Source organism: Agelaius phoeniceus, chromosome 5 (genome assembly GCF_051311805.1).
Source record: "Agelaius phoeniceus isolate bAgePho1 chromosome 5, bAgePho1.hap1, whole genome shotgun sequence".
Lineage (NCBI taxonomy): Eukaryota > Metazoa > Chordata > Aves > Passeriformes > Icteridae > Agelaius > Agelaius phoeniceus.
Genome location: NC_135269.1, coordinates 16368540 through 16389371, shown reverse-complemented (window position 1 = coordinate 16389371; position 20832 = coordinate 16368540). Strand labels below are relative to the sequence as shown.

General features: G+C 39.4%; 1 protein-coding gene across 3 annotated transcripts in view; it reads left to right on the top strand.

The window, feature by feature from the left end:
* The first annotated feature begins 277 nt into the window (after positions 1-277).
* PACSIN2 (protein kinase C and casein kinase substrate in neurons 2) overlaps positions 278-20832 on the top strand; it is a 56108-nt gene continuing 35553 nt past the window's right edge. For 2 of the 3 annotated variants that reach the window (XM_054631780.2, XM_054631779.2), the window contains exon 1: positions 278-434. The gene's annotated coding sequence lies outside the window, so the exon portion shown is untranslated. Of the gene's footprint in view, positions 435-791; positions 928-20832 lie in introns of those variants that run through there. The other variant, XM_077178399.1, reaches the window with a different exon arrangement.

Sequence of the window (20832 nt, the reverse complement as noted above, 5' to 3'; positions counted from 1 at the left end):
GGGCAGCCGCTGCCCCGGGGGTGAGCCCGGGCGGGGTCCGGGGCGGTCGGAGCCCCCCGGGGTGAGCCCGGGCCGGGGGCGGTCGGAGCCCCCCGGGGTGAGGGCTGGGGGGCGGGGCCGCGCGTGTGGCTCCGGTTGTCCCCGACGGCCACCGGGGAGCGCGCGCTGGCCGCGGGCGCGCGCACCGGCCCTCACCGCCCCCGACGGGGAAGCGGCGTTGATTGGCAGTCACGAGGAGCCAATAGACGGCGGTGGAGCGGGAGTTTGCCCGCGCTCTCGGCCAATGGGAAGGCGGCTGGGCGGGCGCCAGGGGGCGGGCGGGGGCGGCGGCGCCGAGCGGAGCGCAGGGGTCGGGTCGGTTCCGCCGCGCTCTCGCCGTCTCGTCACCCCCACCCCCGCCGGGCACGGGCGACGGGCAGGTCCCGGCGCTGCAGGTGAGGGCCGCTCCGCGCCCCGGGGCCCCGCCTTCGGGAGAGACTCGAGCTGGCGGCCGGGTTGGGATCCCCGTCGGAGCCGTTGGGCAATGGCGGGCGGTGGGTCCGGGCGGGGGGAGTCGCCGGTGCCGCGGCCGCGCCGGCGGCGCTGCCCGTGCTGGGGTCAGGCCGAGCGGGCCGGGCCGGGGCACGACCCCCGGGGAGCCCGCTGGGTGCGGGTCGCCCACCCCACGGCGCTGCGGCGAGCGCGGGGAAGGTGAAGCTCTCCTTGCACGGCGCCAGGCGGGGAAGGGCAGGGCTGGGGCTTGCGAGGGATGACGACACTGGCTCGGTTCCTGTAGGAGGGGAGAGCTCCCTGCTCGGGGAAGTTTAGTGACCCACTCGGTGGCGGCTTTGGTTTGGGGAGAAAAGAAAGGCGAGGATGGAGTCCTAAACTTGAGCAGCTGGGTTTTGACTCGAGGCTTTGAAATCCCGGCGCCCCGGATGGTGGCAGGTAACGATGCTGGTTTGGTGGGAGATGTTTTACGGGGGAGAGTGAGCTTTTAGGCAGCTCAGTCCCTCCTGAGTACTGGTAATGACCCAGCTCAGTCAAGCTTCTTGGTCTTGCCGTTGCCGCCTTCTATCGTGACTTTGCCTTTTTTGGCTTATGGAAAAAATCTCCTCATGTCCCAGAGCGAAATGTGTGTGTGAGAGACAGACATCTCTTTATGTGCACTGAGGCTACCTGGTTAGAGAAGAACAGGATGGGTACAGTGTCTGCCTGGCTCGCTGTATCTGTCCTTCTCAGCTGTCTCTGCTGCGAGTGACTCAGAAGCTGATAGATTTAGTCATCCTTTTGCCTGAGCACTAAAGGAAGCCAGAAAGACGCAAGTGCCATACACTGTCCTTTGTAAACTGAACATTTTTTAAACTAAACGCAATCTTGCAGTTTTAAATGCTTGAACTACTTTATTAAAATCGTAGATTAGCTAGGATAATTTAAAGCTAGTTCACGTTTCCTGTACCTGTTTGTGTAAGTTTGATCATTTGATACACACTGGGGTAAAAAAAATAAGCCATGGATGTGCAAGGCACTTTTGTTTCTGTTGTGCTCCACAACCTCCTGCTGAAAAGGCTGTCACGAGACTGTTCTCTCTTGCTATTGGGGAATGGGTGAGGGATTCCCTTCTGCTAATTGGGATTTAATGCCAGCATCTGTTCAGCTCTTCTTTAAAGCCGAAAACCTTTCCCTTTTAAAAGTTAAAATGATAGTAGTGCATTATTATAAGAGCCAGTGTGAAGGCTGCATTATGTAAGCAACTGAGTTTTCATTCTGGTTTTAGTGCGATAAAAGGATCATTCTCAAACTAAAAGAGTTTGACAGCTGTGTTTCAGTTGGTCAAAACTTGTTAATTGCATTCTTTACTATTAAGGTTATTAACACTGAACGCTCATGTGCTCTCTGTTTTATACCTGTACCTGCCTGAAATTATATTTTGTCAAACTTGCAATTTGCCTTCAAAGATAGTAGTTATATTCTGCCAATTATGGCTGAATCAGCTTAAACAGGAGCATATATTAGCATAAGGAGCATGTCTGCTGAGCACAGTGCAGCATCATTTTAGAGATCCCTGATCTCTGTTCACCATAGCTTCAGTGTGGTGAGCAAAAGAGGTGTGCAGGTGCCACCTTGCTGTGACTATTCTGTGCTGAAGTGCTCCAAACTCCCTTTGGGAAGTAGTTTACAAATCTGGATCAATTTTTTCCTTTTTTATGCCTTTGAAATACCATCATAATAAAATGGCTTTTTGATTGTGGTCTAGATCATCATGGTCTATGAATGTTTTTAAACAGTGCCTTCAGAAAATACCTGGATGATATATCTTTCTAGTGGGTAGATGTCTGCTTTCTTTTTTTGTGACAAGCCACTTGAATGTTGGTCTGGAATCAGTGAACCTGTTATTTTTACCAGGTGACATGTTTGGATGATTTAGTGTCGGGAATGAGAAGTTTTGTTCTCGTGGTCTGTTTGTGGAGCATATGGACGCCTTTTCCTGCTCTAGAGCTGAGTGGGCTACGTGCTTAAAGATATCCACATGTCAATTCTGTGCTTCCCTGATGGTGGTTAAAATGAGCCTGGAGGTGACTGTGGGTTGAGTGGGTAGCCTATAAATGAAGGCTAAGAAAATTCTGTGTTCATTGCAGGAATTGGATGAAATGCTTAGTAGTGCTGCCAGTCAAAAATTGCCTGTGCTTGTACAAATCTATGTTGTAATGAAAAGTAGCTAAAAGGTAGCTTTCTGTTTCAGACTTGGTGTCTGGTTTTCTTACTGTAGCAGCTCCTGGAAAAACTGCATCTTCTCATGCATTAAGCCAGAAGAATAGATGCAGACTGAAGGTGGTTTTTGGTTTGGTTTGGTTTTTTTTTAATATATGTTTTAAACATCCATATAAACTAATACATGAGTGCCTTTTTAGTTCTTAGAATCTCTGCTTTAAAAAAAAAATACTATGATTTAATGACTTTCTTGTTGCCTGAGGCCTGGAATGAAATGTCTAATGCCTGAATTTAAGACTAGTCTGTGAGATTAACAACTTCTTTGTAACATGGGATTTAATTCAAACTCTGTCATAATCCCCAGAACTTCAGGAGGTGACACCGTTCTTTTCAGCTAAACCCAGTTATTGATTTTTGACTTAATGAAACGATGAACTATTCCCAGGAGATGAAAAGGAAGAAGTAGGAACTACAAGAGTGATGTAACTGTGCTGAGGTAAACTGAGCCAAGTGTTCTGTGATTGAATAGAATGCTATGTTTAATATGAATGTTATGTGGCTCACTGGGGTTGAGAAGAATAACCTGGAGCTGCTGTACCCTGTGGTTGGTTCACAATCTCCATAGTCCAATATGTCACAAGACTTGAATGTTGTTCCTTTATGTGTTATCCTTTAAGGTGCCTTGCTTAGGGAAGGGGAATAATCCAAATTTCTCTAATGGTATTGGTCTAGAATCTGTCTTGATGAGTGCTCCTTGGAGTGTGAGGGATTCTGCTTAAGCCACTGGTGCACTTGCTTAGAGTCCTGTGGATCTTGGTGGACAGGATGTGTCAATATTTGAGGAGGTTCCCAGCCCTAATTAGTAAATAAGGGTAGAACTAACATGGCTATTGTAACGCTGCACAGTAATGAGCTCCAAGGCAAAAAGAAAATGTCTCTCAGGCTTTAAGTAAGGTGGTTTGGCTCAAGTTTTTAGATTATGCAAATATTTTAAAACTGTTCTGGCTTACACAAGGTATTGTAAACATTTTGATAGTATTGGAAACCTGTATCTCAAACTGTTTGGCTTTGGGCCAGTGCTTATTGTTAATCTTTTCTGCTTGAGTAGGACTCTGCTTTAAAGAACTAATTCCAAGGCATCTAAAGACCAAAAATTTTAAACAACATTCTTTGCCTTTTATCACATACCCTAGAGCAGTGAATGACAGACTACAGTATGAACAGCTGAAATGGTGTGAATGAGAAATCTCTATGGTATTATTAAATATTTCTTTGACAGAGTTTTACTGAAACCAAAAAGGATGGATTTTATGTCATCTTTTGACATAAATGTAACCTAGTACATGCCCTGAAAATGGGCACCACTCAGACTTTAAGTGACACTGTGGATATGAAAGTATGTTCTAAGTATCTTCTTATGCCTGTTGTGATTAATGCATCATGGAATCCTGCTGTACTTGCAAGCTCTTAGCTTTTGATATAAAGTAATAAGTCATTTGCTACTAATAAAACTGGCTGCCCTTGGTGTTACTGTACTGTTCATCCTGAAGTCCTTGTTGCAGAAGTGTGATATTCTTTCTGTCTTATTTTACTGTGTCTTTGTGCATGAGTAGCACAAACAAGGCTCATAAGTCTGACTTTCATGTATGATTGTACATTAATCTCTCCCACATACCAGGTAGATCTATTGCCACCTGGTGATTGTAGCAACAAAATATGTATGTTGACTGGGCTCCAGAAGGCCTAGCAGAGTTTTTGTGCCTGGCATCTCACAGCCAGGGTTTTGGGTTACAAAACAAGCTTGCACAGAACTTCTTACCTAGCATAGCAATAGCAGGTGAATATCAAAATAAGAGGTTTTTTTTAAATATTTTTTTTATTCTCGATAGCAGAAGAGCAGCCATACTTGATTAACTTTAAAGTAATATGACAAAGAATATAATGAGCTGGGATTTTTTTCTAATTTCTAACTTAATAGGTTAAATAAAAGGTGCAGGGTGAATATGCTTAATATGCCCTTTTTAAAACGGATAATGTGAAGTACAGATTTCAATAAATAATCTGCAGTGAGTCAAAGGACAAATGGGACGTGGTTTTGGTTTGACTTAAACCTCTCATCCTTTCCCTTAATTAAGGCTTTCTTGGCAATTTGACAGATACCTCCCTCCCTGCTGAGTGGAACAATGCTGCTTTCTTTTTGGGAGAAATGATAAATGGATAGTAAACAGGTGAAGATCTGTTAAATGAACTCTGTATTTAATGGAACCACATGTATGCAACATCAACTTGTAGGCATGCTTACTTCCACAGTTCTTGAATAATATTCTCAAAAACATTTTTTCCAAAGTATTCAGGTTCTCTTCATCCCTTAATAATATTCTCAAAACCAGTTTTTCCAAAGTGTTCAGGTTCTCTTCATCCCTTAATAGCTAGAGATAAAAGCTTCAAAACTCATTTTTCAATTACCTGAAATAATCTAAGTACTCAAAGTAATCTGACATCTGGTCAACATATAATTGTGCTTAATTTCTAGGTGCTGCTGAACAGCTTGCTTTAAGGTCCAGAGGGAATTCATTTGAAGGAAATTACTCCTAAGTTCTTGATGTGTTGAGTGAGGTTACGATTCCATTCCAAAATGTGAACACTGTTCATGCTGTTTTGTGTAGGAGAAACTGGGTAACCATTTCCTTTACACAACTTTTCATTAGTTTTTGTGTGTTAGAGAGCTTCATATAAAGAATGCTGTCAGTCTAGTGTCATTCAGATACAGGTAGAAATAAATTGAGTGGTTAGCTTTCCCTCTTTTATGCAATTAAATTCTTAGAAACTGTTACACTCACACCTGGGAGTATTGCCTTCTCACTGATTATTATGTTAGTGCTCTGAGAGTTGAGTTTTTCGTTGTTTTCAAAAGTTGGTGCAACTGAAAGTAGTAACAACCAGCACATACGGATAAAGAATGATCAACCAAATAACTTCTGATTTGTAGTGCCACTTCCCAAAGCACAATTCCATGCTGTCTTAAGCAAACAGAGTTCTAAAGGGGAAGTTAAATGAAAAAAAGTTTTATTCTGTTCCTGTGCCATTGATGGCCTATGGTGAGATGACCACGGTTGGATGCCAGCTGCCCACCAAACAACTCTGTCACTCTCTTTAACTGGATAGGGCAGAGAAACTATAACAAAAGGCTCACAAGTTGAGATAAGGACAGAGAGAGATCATGCTCCAGTTACAATAATGGGCAAAACATACTTGATTCAGGGAAAAAAAACTCATTTTAAATCAAATCAGAGTAGGGTAGTGAGGAATAAACCCAAATCTTAAAACACCTTCAACCAATCCTCCCCTTTTTCACAGGCTCAGCTTCACTCCTGATTTTTCTGCCTGATTGGCACAGGGTGATAAGGAATGGGGGTTGAAGTCAGTTCTTCACACATTTATCTCAGCTACTCTTTGCTCCTCACACTCTTTCTCTCCTCCCACAGGACACAGCTCTCCACAAACTTCTCCAACATGAGTTCTGTCAAGCTGCAGTTCTTCACAAACTGCTCTCGTGTAGGTCCTTTGCAGGGAGTCGGTCCTTCAGGAACAGCCTACTCCAGTGTGGGTCCCCTACAGGGTCACAGGTCCTGCCAGGAGCCTGTTCCAGCCTGGGCTACCCATGGGGGGTCACAGTCCCCCTTGGGTTTTCATGGCTCCACTGTGGGGTCCTCCATGGGCTGCAAATTTGGCTGTATCCTCAGGAGCATGTTTTGGAGATGGCTTTAATGAATAGGCAGTTTTGGCATGTGGATCGTGCATTAGCATTCTATAGACATTTTAAGATGATATTATTTGATTAAACAGACTTTAATTGCTGCTTCTCTTAAAAGATGTAATTAGGTTGATTATCCAGTTGCTAATAGTATGCAGAAGAAATGCAAAGGAATGATTAATAAACTTAATCCAGGAAAGAAGCATTTGTAATCATCTGATCTTTTCTGAAAAACACCATCCCTAGGACTTGTGTGAATGAATTTGATACATCCACAGAGAAAATTTCCCCTTTAGGTAAAATGAGTCTACCACAACCCTGTTAGGTGCCCAGTTAGCTAATTAGTCCTGCTGCCCCTAACAGGGTAATCTCTCTGATTTATAGTCAGATAATATATACTTCTAGCTGCCTACCTAACAGCAGTTTATTTATATCCTAAAATTCATTGAGGACGTTCAGCTGAGTGTTCTGCTCCATTTCAGAATTCCTCAAACTTGTTGCTTAAAATATTAGTTCATATTTATGAGATAGGGAAATTGAATTTTGTCTTGGTACAGCCCAATGTGAATTGCAAATTAGGATCTTTAGGTTGTACTCATTTCAGCAAACAGTCTAGAAAGGTTTATCAGTACTGATTTTGTTCTTATTTTATATTTCCTCAGGCTTTTTTTAAATCTGTCTGGGCAGTAGATCAGTCACGATTCCTGATCTGTTCACAGGTCATCAATAATAATGGTAAATAGCTTAGCAGTAGCTTGATTAACACATCCAGCTTTGTAATATTTCTTGACTCTGTCTTTTCAGGGCTTAAAACAAATGTAACATCAGACTGAGCTTGTATTGTTCTGTGTCTTGATCAGAATAACTAAACCATCACTCAGGATGGTATCCTCATAAAAAAGAAAGTGATGCTAAGGGTTTGGTTGTATAGTATTTTTCTTTTTACTATGCAATAATAATTATCAACTTGGTATGCTCAGATGGAATCTCACTTGTTCTGTTTTAATTGATTTATCCTGGTTCTGGCCAGGACAGGTTAATTTATGCAGTAGGCAGAAGGGGCATGGCCAGGACCTGGAGGTTATTCTGTATCACATCAGGTAATTTTCCAGGGATGGGGGGGGAAGGCTCCCTTCAGGAGCATGAAGGAGGGAGTGTCCGGGCATTGCTGGGGTGTTTCTTTGTTCTGAGCCTGCTAGAGCATCCCAAATTGCATTTTAAAATTCTTGAACAAAACCTGGTTTGGGCTCCTAAGTCCTTTTAATTTCTAATTTGAAGGCTGAAATCATACCACTCAGATAAGATTATTTGTCAGCATTCATCTTCTGCCTTGTTACTACATTAAAGTGAGTGATAGCATTGTTGTGAAGGTTGTTACAGTAAGGATAATAAAGAAGCTTTAAATATGTTTGCAGTCTACCAATACAACTATATATGTGTTCATTCATACCAATACAACTATATATGTGTTCATTCTGAACTTCCCCTCTTTTCCACTTCACATAGAGGTGTTTCTGCCGGTAGTGTGGTTTTCTTCTTCTAATGTGGCTTTGGGGACAGCTATTAAAAAAAGTTTTGTGTAATTATCTCTTATTCTCATATAGTAATATTAAAATAATGCTGAAGTAATATTGTTTTATCAGGTTGCCGAAGCTGAGCTTCTCAGGACAGGATGACTTCTAGTTCTGTCACCCATTCTCTTTTGGGGGTATGGATGCATGGAGTTCCTTCATGGGGAATGCAATGTGCTATTGGAGTTAGGACACTGTCACCCATCAAATCCCATACAAATTTAGCAGTTGGGAAGGTGAAACATGCAACATACGTGGGTGGGACCAGGGGGCCCCACAAGCACGTGCCATTCTCCTTCCCACAGCAGCTCATTGCAGAAGGAGCTGTGTGTATGGTGTGTTGTGTAGTGTGCATTAGTGGCCTCTGGTGGATACCACTTAGTGCTGGTGTGGTGCAGAGACTCTGTGGAGTGTTAAGTGTTCTTTAAAGTTGCTAATATTTAAAATGAATACTGAATATTATTGCAGAAGTGTCACCACTCCTTTCTTGACCAGTCCTCTCTTCCTACATAACCACATACAAGCTTTTCAGCTGTGTGATATGTACAGTGAAGTTTCAGTGTTTTTAAATGGGCTTGATTTATGTTCCCAAAGGCAATAATCTCTTGTATGCCTGCTGCTTACACATAAACAATGAAAAAATCTTTTTGCCTTTCTTTCAGGGTGCCAGCCTTTTCTGAAGGGTATCTTGTGTGTGGTCTGTGTACTTACCTATTCTTTGTGTTAGCATAATGTCTTGTGGCTTGTTAGACTGGCTCCAAAGTTTGTTGCTGCTTCTACTCGCAGTGATAAGTTACTTCAAAACCAGTGATAGTCTGTGTTGTGACTAAAACAGGAAATCAGTTTTTCACTGTTATTCAGCTATTTATTCTTGCTATGTGCCTCGTGGTGGTGGTGTTTATCTGGCTGTGCTGTGTTTGGGGTCAATTCTTTGGTCCAGCAAGAAACTTTTTATTTTTGCAGAGTCATTTTCAGCTGGATAAAGCTTAGCACCTGACTTCCCAAAAAGAATCGATGGCATAGGGATAGGTCAGGAGGGATGACTGGGGATGTGGCACAAACAATATCAGTCACTGTCAGTGGAATGAATTTGTGCCAGAACAAAGTGAATAGCTGCGTATTGAGCTATGGAGTGCAGTGAAGGATTTCTGTAAAGTTGACCTGTAAAGTGAATGTTGAATGTAAACAGATGCTTTTATAATCAGATGCATGCCAAAGGTGGTCAGGTGTAATAAAGGAAGGGAATGGAATGGATATAAATGCAATATTGCTGTTTGCCCTGGCAGCTCACGCTGTGCTACCTGAACTGCTGAAATACAGCCCAGAAAGATGTGACTCTTCTTCACTCACACTCTACCCTTACACTGTCTACAGTTAAGAGAATTGCAGATATGCTTTACCTTGTTTCTTGAATTTTACCAATTTTAAATGCATGGGTGAATAGAAAATAAGTATAAAGTTATATTAAATTAATCAATTTAAAGGTAAACTTCTGGGTGTTTTCTGGATTTTTTTGCTTAAAATATTTTGGAGTGGAAGAAGACAATTGAAATACTTTTTAAACTTAAACAAGTTCCAAGTGGAAAGGAGCCAAGAGTCCTTGCCTTTTTACCTTTAGAATATTCACTTGTAAATAATGTAGATGTTTCTAAAGTTTAATGCTGATATTTTATTCTTATGTAATGAAATATAGTATTTACAGAAAAAAAAGTGAATGCTTAATAATTGTTTTGAAACTCCTAGGAGATGATTTAGATTAATCTGTTGGCACATTATTGTTAAACCAAGTGTTGAAGAAATAGCTTTGAATTTCAATTCAATATTTAATTTCCAAAATTGATGTAATTTTGTGGAAAGAATCAAGTGTGTTTTTATAATGTTAATATCTTCTTTCCTTTTTTTTTTTTTTTTCATTCTCCTAGGGTAAAATCTGGGTGTACAAAAACCCCATGCCATTGCTATCATTTCCTGGACTGAAAAACTGCTGCTTCTATACCCTATTAAAACCTCTTTGGGTTTGTGTTTTTGGGTGTTTGTTTTTTGTGCTTTTTGGTTTTGTGAGGTGGTTTTGTTAATTTGGTGGATTTTGTTTGGGTCTTGTTGGTTTGGAGGTCTTTTTTGGGTTGATTGATTGGTTGGGTTTGGTTTTGGTTTTTTTTAGAATTATTGGAATTTGAGAAGTAGATTTAGTTAGGTTACTTTGTTCTGCGATACTGTCCAATCTACTTTCTTGGCTATTCTGAGTGCACTACTACACCACCAGATTTATTTTTCTTTCAGCAGGTGCTTAGATTGGCCAGCAGAGAACATCTTAGAACAGTATTGCAGAACATTTTGTGGTTTTCTTTGTTTAATTGTTGTCTGCACTGGTAAAGGTGCCTGGGATATCCATGAATGTCTTGTCTCTTCATTGAGCTAGAACCAAATTTATTAGTTATGTTCGTACACAAAAATTTGAAGAAATTAAAGGACAGTCCATATAGTTTTAGGTGCTCTGTATGTGAACCTTAAAATTTATTTGAAATGAGATTTGATCATAAAATTGGTTTGAATTTGGCTAAGAAATTCTTTGTCCAAAGTAGTATATGTGCAGCTGCTTCTGCTTTGGCTTGTTGCATCCCTAGATCAGAGAGCAACATGTGGTTTAGTCTGTATCAATTGACTCCATTTTTAGCTCTTGGTTTAGAATAGGCTATTCCATAGTTTTTGGTAGAATGTAAATCCCATGGTGTGTGGTGCCATGAGTAAAATCTGTGCTGTGCAATGTTAATCCTTGTCAGGTCAGTCCCAAACAGATCCATAACTGATAAACACAAATAGATGAAACAAGTATCATACAGTGATTCTGAATTTATTTTGGGCTGTGCAAGATAACCTGTAGTTTCTATGCTTTATACTTTGATTAGTCTGATAAAACATGATGTGGTTTCTGTTTCTAGAGAGATACACTTTGCTGGGATTTTTTTACTAGCCCTGTACAGAAACTAAAACTCTGATTGGAGATCTCCCCTTTATCCCTCCTCCCCTTTCTTGCAAAAGAGGCTGGATAGGAAGCACCTTTGTTTCTACTTGTTGTTAGGCATTGCAGAAACACTTTTGTAATTAAGGAAAAGTAGTACTAAATTTAGCATGTAATTAATGTGTTGCTGAGCAAAATTACTAGTTTTACAGTAATAATTTTAGAAGCTTTTATGTCACTGCAAAGGTGTCTTATTGCACATCAAGAAAGAAATGAACAGGTTTGGAAGTTTTAAAGTACATCTAAAGGTATTTTATTTGGTTTGTGGGGTTTTTTTGCATTTGCAGTATTTATTTCACATATGGATTATTTCATACATACAGATAAAATACTATGTTTTCTGAGTGATTATTGCTATCCCAGTAAAATATCTTTTGATGTTATTTGATATGAGTTGTGAATCATGTTAGTATTTCAGTTTTGAAGTTCATAGTGTGTTTGGGTTTTTTGTAATTTTCAGGGTTGTGTAAAGCATCTAATTTATCTATACTCACTGGGATGCAATTTATTAGGTAGGAAAAATACCATCAAAATCTGTTGTACAAATTGGCTCTTTAGAGCTGAAGATTTTATAAACACACTTCTCAAAATATGTTTTGAATTTGCCAAGGAAAAATGTATCACATTAATCCTTCAATTTTTTTTATTGCAGCGAATAGTTAGAGAACAAAGTTATGTAATCTCATTTCAGGGAAAAAAAAGCTTTTATGAAAATCTTATGAAACGCTCTTTGTAATGCAATACCAATTAACTTGTGCAGTGTTCAACCCTGCAAATGGGGAGAAATAAGCAATGTAGAACTTATAGCTCTTGTTAAATTGCTTTGTCAACTGTTGTTGCAATCCTCCAGGAATCTCCACATTGCTTCCCAGAATGAATTAAATTTGAGCTACTTTTTCTAGTTATGCAGCTGAAGCGGCTCAAGAGAACTATTGGAATATGCAAAGAATAGCATATTGCACCTAGGCTTTGACAATAGAATTTATGTTGCTGTGAATACTGAAAGAGCTCCTGGAAGTCCAACCACATAAGCTTGAAAAGACATTTATAGCTTGTTTCCCAGTTGGTTTTCTGTCCTAAGAGGGGGTGGGAAGATCATCTCAGGTGAAAGACAAGTACAAGTAGGGATTTGGCATATATATGTCAAATATATAAAATGAAAATGCAATGGAGTTTTGTCTAAAGCTAGGCTGCTGAAACTTAAATATTCAAGCAAGAACTTAGGTATTTGAAAATTCATTTAAGAATTTGTTATTGGATTCCTTCTGGTTTTCTCTGGAATTCAGAATGTGATACAGAATTACTTGTTATCTGTGTTAGGCTGAGTAAGCCTTATGGAAGTAACTTGCCTCCAAATCCTGAAATCATTGAATATATTCTGGAATATTACTGCTGAAATGCCTTAACTAGAGGAATGTAAAATATGAATTTTGAGGTTTCCAAAATTTGGATAAGCTTTCAGTGCCTTTATCTTATAGGCAAAAGTTCTGGCTTTGTACTTGGATATATTGGATCCCTTGAGCCTGAAGTTTTTCTCATAGCTAAAAGGACCCTTCCTGTGTAATTGTGTCATGATTACTTTGTATCAGTGACATTAGGAGGAACTTTTTTTCAACTTGTCTGTGCTGGCGCTGTCTTCCTTTGACTTTCACGTTTCCAGACACCAGAAAATGGGCAGTGGTGATGCATTTTGATTGTTAGTTGGAACCATGGGGGAGTTAGTAAAAGTAATTTTAAAGCTAATTTTGCTAGGACTTAGTCACAGCTGTGAGCCAGCACTAAACCTGTTCAAATGGCCTTCTTTATTGCTGCACTATTTTTAGGTTGAAAAGGCTATCTTTAGAAACGTCTTTATTTGGTGAATGTTGTAGGGATATAGTTCACATACTCTCCCACAAGCATCCAGGGAGAACTTTGAAAAAACTGTAGGACTCTTCTGATATTGCATAACAGTCATGCTGCAGTTCTAAATTGTTCCAGTTGGTACCAGGCATCTTTACTGAGAGCCTCAGAGTGAAGACCAACAGAAGATTTGTGTGGCAACTACTGTATCTTCTTTTAGAAAAAGTTCTTACAGCTGAACTGCAGGTGGATGTTAGTTCTAACAAAATGTTGGCTAGACCGGTTTGGTGTCGTTAAAATTCTTCAATTTGTGTATCAATAAGAATAGGCACACAAGTACTTCTGAAAGAACAGCTGCCTTCTTTTGAAAGGAGTTTTAGGTGTCAGTGGTAGAAATGCAAGTCTGAAATAGTTTGGATTTAGAGCCATGCCAGTGGATGTTACAATAAAAATATGTTCATGTGATAAGGAGCAGATAGTTATACCAGGATGTACCATGGCCAGGACAAAGACTAATTGTTGAGTATGTGTGTACCAAATGAGTGTTTTTTCTAGCCTAATTACCTGAGTATCTGCAGTTTATGTCATGCAGAATGGACCACAGTGAAAGACCTATGTCATTACATGAATTAAGTATAGTGTGAACTTTTTGTGTTGTACCAGTACCATAAAATTTTTCTTCGCATGTTAGAATTCATAGTTAAAGGATTAGTGAATGGCTTTGGCTGCAGCATTCATCTGTGTAGCCTTGTACTTCAGCATAAGAAAAAAGAAAAATGGACTACAGTTGTGTGTGTGCAGAAGGTAAAAAAGCAAATGAAATGTAACTGGCCATGAGAATGACCCTCTAGGTTTTGTCTTTCAGGAGTAATGTCTTGTGAATTGGTAGATAATTGATTGTAGAGTCCTCACCACTGAACACTTTGAAGCTGTGACTGGACAGGGTGCTGGGTGATCTCAGCAAGGCTCCCTTTCCCATGAAAGACTGGACTAGACAGGTCAGGCTGCTGCACAGTTCTGTGATCATTATAACTGGACAAATACTCTGCTGAAATATTTCTTGTGAGATCTGATTACTGTAGAGAAGTGTGGCTTTTGAACACTCTTTGAAGAGATATTGAGTAATCCAGCCTCATCTGCTCCCAGGACTAGTTTTCAGGATCCTGTGACCCTCACCATAATCCTCATCTTTTCCCACTTTCATCAGTTATTGTGTCAAACTCCCAATTAAAATCTGGCATTAAAAATGCAAACAGATCTAATGTTTATCTTCTGTGGGCCTGAAAAGTAATGGATTTTTTTCCTGATGAAAACAAAGTCTGCTAGACTGTCCTCTGTCACAGTTAACTAGATTATCAATTATCAGACTCAAATGAGCAGAATTTCCAATGCTAAAGTGTCACTGGTCCATGACAGGATCAATAAACTTTAGCCTTCCTTGGTTTGAAATTGGCATTTTCAGCTGGAATTATGGCTACAGGCTTCTTAAGGTAGTGTGATAAATACAAAGTAGATATGAAGGGGTTTTCCCATGAAATATACTGAATATTCAAATTCTTCGTAGCTCTTACAAGGGGAAAAGGTAGGCAATTTGTTGGAAGGTGCCAAGAGTTGGACATTTCATTTTCAGTTTCATAAATCACAGGATAGAGAATAAATGCATGTTGTCTAATGAATCAATGTTATTAAGCTCTTGAATACTCTACATAGCACATTCTTTACCAATGCTATTTTTTAGAAGTAAAATATAACTGGTTTTAAAGTGTATTATCTATTTTTATAATTTTGGGTGACTGATGCATCAACTAGATATTTTGCCTTGGTGAAGCAGCTCTTTTATCCTTCAGATATGGACAGTTGCACAGATTTTTTTCAGTATAAAATGAATTTCAAGTTAAACACAAAAGGAAAAAAAGAAACCTCTGTAGGAGTATTTGTCTGTTTATCCTTCAGATATTGTACCACAGGTTAATAATATTTAATGACAAGAAAACCCTTACAGCTACACTCACCATCTCTCTTTTGTGCCTTTAGTCTTCTCTTTTTAAATTACACAACTGTCTTAAACATGACTTTGCCTGTTCTGAGATAACCGTAGTAGATACTCCAAAGTATATTTTAAAAATATTTTTTACAGTTGTTCTTTCATGTGCTCTCTACCCTTAAGCTTTAGGAGTAAGGACAAAACAACTTTGAAACAGCTGTGGTCTGAGCCATGATTGTGTGAAGGTTCTTTGTGACCCTGACTCTTCAGCTGTTGTGCTGCCTTTATTAGGAACGAGTGTTAATGAGCTCATGGCTGGAGTTACTGGAGGGAGTCTCTGTGGGTTTGAGAAACTTCTCACCTTCTCCAGAAAGCTTGAAGTGACCAAGGAGTTGCCATGGGTACTGTTTATTACTAGAGGGGGCATTAGCTTTGTGGGTTTAGGAGATTTCCTGGAGGTGGGCCTACTTTTTCTCACAATGTTTATATATAGAGGCTTTAAGCCTTCAGAACCAGAAGTGAGAAGTGTCTGTACTTGAGTTTCACAGGTGTTCTCAGCTGAAATGCTCTTGACTTGAATTTTAACGCTAAAGAGTGTGATTATGAAAAGCATCATATGTGTTGCTTGTAAAATATTATCAATAATATCTTTCTGTATGCAATTTCAGTCATGTTCTCTTAATTGTCTAATGCTTTTCCCTGCAGTATTTCCAAGTCTTATATATCTATTTTATTCTACCATAAGATATAGTTCAATGTGGAATTTATTATTCATTGAATAAGCACATCACTTGGTTTTCTTATTCTTGGGGAAATAGAAATCTTATTTTCAGTTAAACTTGAAAGGTATTTTTCTATAATTGAAGCTTTCATCTTGCAGCTGTTTCCGCTGTTGAATCATTTAATCCTTTTTTTGATTCCTTTGCTGCTCAGCCTCTTAACTTACGAGCCATGTGGAGATACGGCTTTATAATGGCAGTCACACGTGGACAGGTGACTCATTTCAGTAACCACAAACTATTTTATAGAGCACTGGCTGAGATATTATTGTTAGCAGGGACACAGAGCCCTGCCCACAGTGTCATGGTGCAGTTCTGTCTGTCTGCACTGTCACTCCACCCTGGCCTTGGACAGGCCCTGGGGATATCCCAGCTGTCAGCTCAAATACAAACCTTGGGAGGCAAATGTGGGATGGAATCTAGTGAGACATTCAAGCTGAACTCAGAAGCACGAGATCACTTGCTAGTGATAGTGAAATCCCTTGGAGATGGACCCTGGTAGTGCCTTTTATAAGATGGCTGAAAATCTCAATGTGTTAAACAGTTTTAGCTTAAACTCTAGTTTATGTATGGGTTTATATATTTGTGTGCATATAGACCATTACATATATGGTTTATGCACAAAGTACATATTAGAAATCCAGCTCAAGCTCTTCCTTTTGAGCATGTACAAGTTGGATATTGTAATTCAGAATTATTTTATTACATGATACTGACTTTGGTCTATTGAGATTGCTTCATGATATTATGCATCATGCAAAAATATCATCTGAATTCTATTTTCACTTAAAAGATGATGTTGCATTTGAATATAATGACTCCAGACTTTCTGGAGTCTAACATTAAGCAGTTTTGTGATCATGTGTAGAATGATTTGCAGTAAACTAAATAGCTTAAGAAATTTGATCACTTTATTCTTAAGCTATTTGTGCCTGCTTTCTCAGCTGTGAGTGTGGGTGTTACTGACGTATGAGTTAAATTCAAAAAGAAAAAAAGGTGTGTTATTGTACCTTTAGTAGCAATTGATTGAGAATCCTTGTGTAACCATTTAAAATGCTGAAGTTAGCAGCATATATGACAAAAAAGGCAGTTGTGCAATTCCTGCTTTTACTAAGACTTTGTTTCAATACTGTGATCAACTTTAGTCTTATTTGATATTAGTCTTGTGTGCTTGAATTTTCAACAGCTGGGTTTTTCAGACTCTGGCCTTGAGAGAGCACTAAATTGAACTTGGTTGGGGTTATCTACCTTTCTTTTTTCTGTCTTCTGATTGTTTCCCATATGCAGGTTACATGCTGCTGTTTCAGTGCTCCACACTCAGTGATGGCACAGCTTTATTAACTGCAAAAACACAATGGTGATGGTGTGAGCAAGGACTGTCAGCTCGTGGGGCCTCTTGTCCCACTTTCCTTGAACTTCAGTCCAATTTAGGTTGCAGAGTCGATGGGTGACCTACTTGTACTTTGGTCAAGCATTAAAATAAAATGACATAAAAAGCTTTCCTTTTCCTGAAAAGTGGCAGCAGGGTAGGAAAGCCTACAGTTTGTGAGGTTAGTTGACCAAATTTAAGCATTCATTTCACATTCTTATGTTTAGGGATTCTACATTTGAGTGATTTGTGTGTATGAGAGCTGTGTAAGGTCACATAACATGTATCCAGATTGCTGAAAATCATGGGGAAGCCTGGCTGCTCTGCTGTGCTTTCTTTTCTAAACCCTTAATAAGATTAGTGAAACCTTTGTGAACCAAAGAAAAACTCTTACCTTGTCCCTTGCCTAACCTGGATCTCATGTGCCTCTTTTAAAGCAGCTCCTTGTTTTGCACACTGAAAACTCTTGATTTTTCAGTTGCATTAGGGTTAAAGTAGGTGGAAAGTGTACTGTATGTGTTTTTAAAAAACCCCAAACAAACCAAAACAAACAACTCCCTTTTTCTCTCTTTGCTTGTCAGATTGCATGTACAGGGAAGGCCAAAAAGATGATCTCTGATCCTAATATTTAAGTATGATACTTCCAGGTAGCTTAGACCAATGAATTTAGTACATGGTAAGGAGCCAGTTCATTATATTTATTACAAAAAAAAAAAAATACATGTTTTAGGGAATGTTTAATTCTACTAAGTCAGCAGCTCATGTTTTATAGATTACTAAGTTGTAAGTAGAGGTCTTCTGACCTTGTTACAGTAATTACCATTTCAGGACCAGAAAATTTAATTGCCTAGAAACATGAGAACACCTGCCTAAAGTTTACCTCAGATTCACTGAGCTGAAAATCTGTTTAAATAGAATTCAAGAGTTTCTTTTGTCAGTGACCATGTTAATGAAACTAAGTATTGAGTAACCTTCTCTCCAACTTTAACACAGCCAAGCTGTCACTCGTGTGCCGGGGTCGGGGCAGGAACGGGCGAGAGCAGGATCGCAGCAAAGGCAAAGAAGGCTTTATTCCACAGAACTGCGCGGTTTTTATAGAGTGGTACGATAGGTTCTGTTCTATTGGCTGGCTAACAGAAACATCTTTCTCACGCACTGTCCTTGAGAGGAACAGAAAAATAAAGTAGAAAAACAGCACCTGCAAATTGTTTATAGTCAACAAGTTATCACATCTTTTCAGCTCCCTAGAACTCCTCACAAGCCGCTGTGAGAAACGCTTGCCATTTCTCTCTCTCTATCCCATGGCATCCACACCAAGCAATTTAAATTCTCCTAATAGTTCTTTCGAAGCTGCATTCAGTTTGCTTTAAAATCTGAATTAATCTTATTTAATCTTAAATATGAAATACAGTCACATGCTCTCTTGTGCTGTTACAGTATAGCATTGATTTTAAACACTTGAATAGATCTTTTATTGTTCCTAAATGAATAATTACTTATTTAACTTACTGTAAAGAAGGATAGCTGAAGTTAAATGTGCCTGTGGTTTTCTTTCTGCATTTACGAGTTGTATTCTGAAGAGATCTGTATATTTTGTATCAGTTCCAAAAATGAAATTGATGAAATGGTGCATAATCTGATGACTGTCATAGCTGAAAACGTTGCTTTTAAGTTGTAAGGCCATCTTGTTTAGCAGTTGAACATTGATAGTGTTTTCCCCAAATGCTGAACTACCCTTCAATGTATTTTGAGAGTCAAAGAATGTTGCATGATGATTTGACCTGCTTTTTGTCAGCGTGGCTGTGGCAGTGAGGGGATAATGCCTGCAGAAAAAATTGGTAATTATGGAAACTACTGTTTAAAGCCTTTTCCCAGCTTTGATGTGGGCCAACAGTTACGGAAGTGGTCATTTAATTTCTGCTTTAGGGTACAAGTCCTGGGGTACAGTTCTTTGCCAGCTTTGGCTGTCCCTTGAGCAAAAGATATACTAGCAATTAATTTCTAATGTTATAGGCTACTTGTGTTGAGGATCTAGCTTAGAAAATTGCTGGGTTTGCTTACTAAAGAACAATCCATTCAGCTCCAAGGAGTTTTGTGTGGAAATGTGATGTCTCTGTATTGTTTATATCAAATACAACATGAGCACATTGTGGTCTGTTGTTTTACTGTCTGGGGGTCTTCTCTTTCACTTCAGCAATGTCTTTCTGAAACACTCCATAGGAAGGTCTGTTACTCTTTGTGTTTTCTCTTTATCCATGGTAAGGAAATCATCACTTCCCCTTTTCCTTTTATTTATATCTCCAAAAAGTGATAGAAAAATTCACTAGTACTTGAAGAGTTCACAGATTTTCATGGGTTCACCCATGCAGGTTCTCCTGCCCCAGTCAGCCTTCCTAGTTTTTGCCAATCATAGTCATCTATATCTCTCTAAGATAAGCAGAAAATAGGGTATTCTGGCATGCTGTTAATGCACAGATTTAGTTTCTAACAGTGATTTAGGCTTTGGAAACAAGTCTGTGTTAAAGACTAGGCTGAACTTGGTTCAGGTGAGGTATCTGAATTGGTTCTTTCCTCAAGTAAAGAAATTTATCTCCTCAGTGCAACCTTCAGATTCAGGAAGACTGCCCTGTTTCCCCTTGATTTAGGGGTTTAGATATACTTCTATTCAATGCATGTCAGTATTTCATTAATTAATACTACAGCTTTGTATTTCCTGAGATGGAAAAGTACAGCTTTTGACTATGAAACACTGAAACGACACATCTGTTTCCTAAGTGACGCATCTGCAAAGTGTGCCTACGTGTTTCACTGAAATATTTAAAAACACTCTCTTCCACTGAAGCCAGTTGTATGATTAAAAATACTTCCCCTTAAAATGGACCACCCATGATCTTACCTAAAGGTTATAGTACACCAAATATTCAGCTTTGCAGCTACACAGAAACATATGATGACTGAAAACCCTGTGTTATTTTGAGTGCTGCAGTGTGGAGGGGGGAGGAAAGACATTAACTTGAGCTACAAGGTTTTCATCAGCCCACAGGAAGTGCTAAAGTACACGCTGATGAGAGAATTGTGTTTGTGGAAATGGAGGTTGGGCAGTGCTGTGCAGGTACTGTGGTTATCTGTGCAGTTATGCTGCCCAGCTCCATAGCTGGAAAAAATACAAGTGAATTAAGGCATGTCTTTTCAGGTAAATAGCTTGTAAACAGAATGTGGAATGACTTTTCAAACAACTGCCATAGTTGCTTTTTCCTACCAAAATGTACTCTACTTTGTCACAGCTGATACAAAAGTATTTTTGGCTGAGTGTGATGATTTGTAATGTTTGTTTGAATGTAAGGGAGTGTGTTAATCATGTTTGAACTGATGGCTCTGGGCTCATACAGCCTGCTGTCCACAACACACATCCATTTCTAGAATGGTTATTGTATTGCTTTTTATTTATGTCCTTTTGTGAGGTTTCTGTTTTGAAGTAGAGCAGTGTTCATGCTGGGTGGTCACATAAGTAAGTTTTGATGTCTGAGGCAGTGCTTCTTTTAATGTCCTATTTTGCTTCTTAATTATAGGTTTTTTAGAGTAGTTGTGTGTGTGTCACTGCTCTCTGCAACTGTTTTGTCAGTGCAGCTGGAAATGCTGTTTCATGTTTCCTCTCCTGGAGAATCCATCAATATCCTGATCTGCGCTCTCCTTGTTTTTGCACCGTTGTAAAATTCTACTGAAACTAAATATGAAATATATATGCTTTAGACATTTCCCTTGACATTTTACAAAAATAAGTTTTCATTATGAGTGTATATAGCAAGCCATCTAATTCTACTAG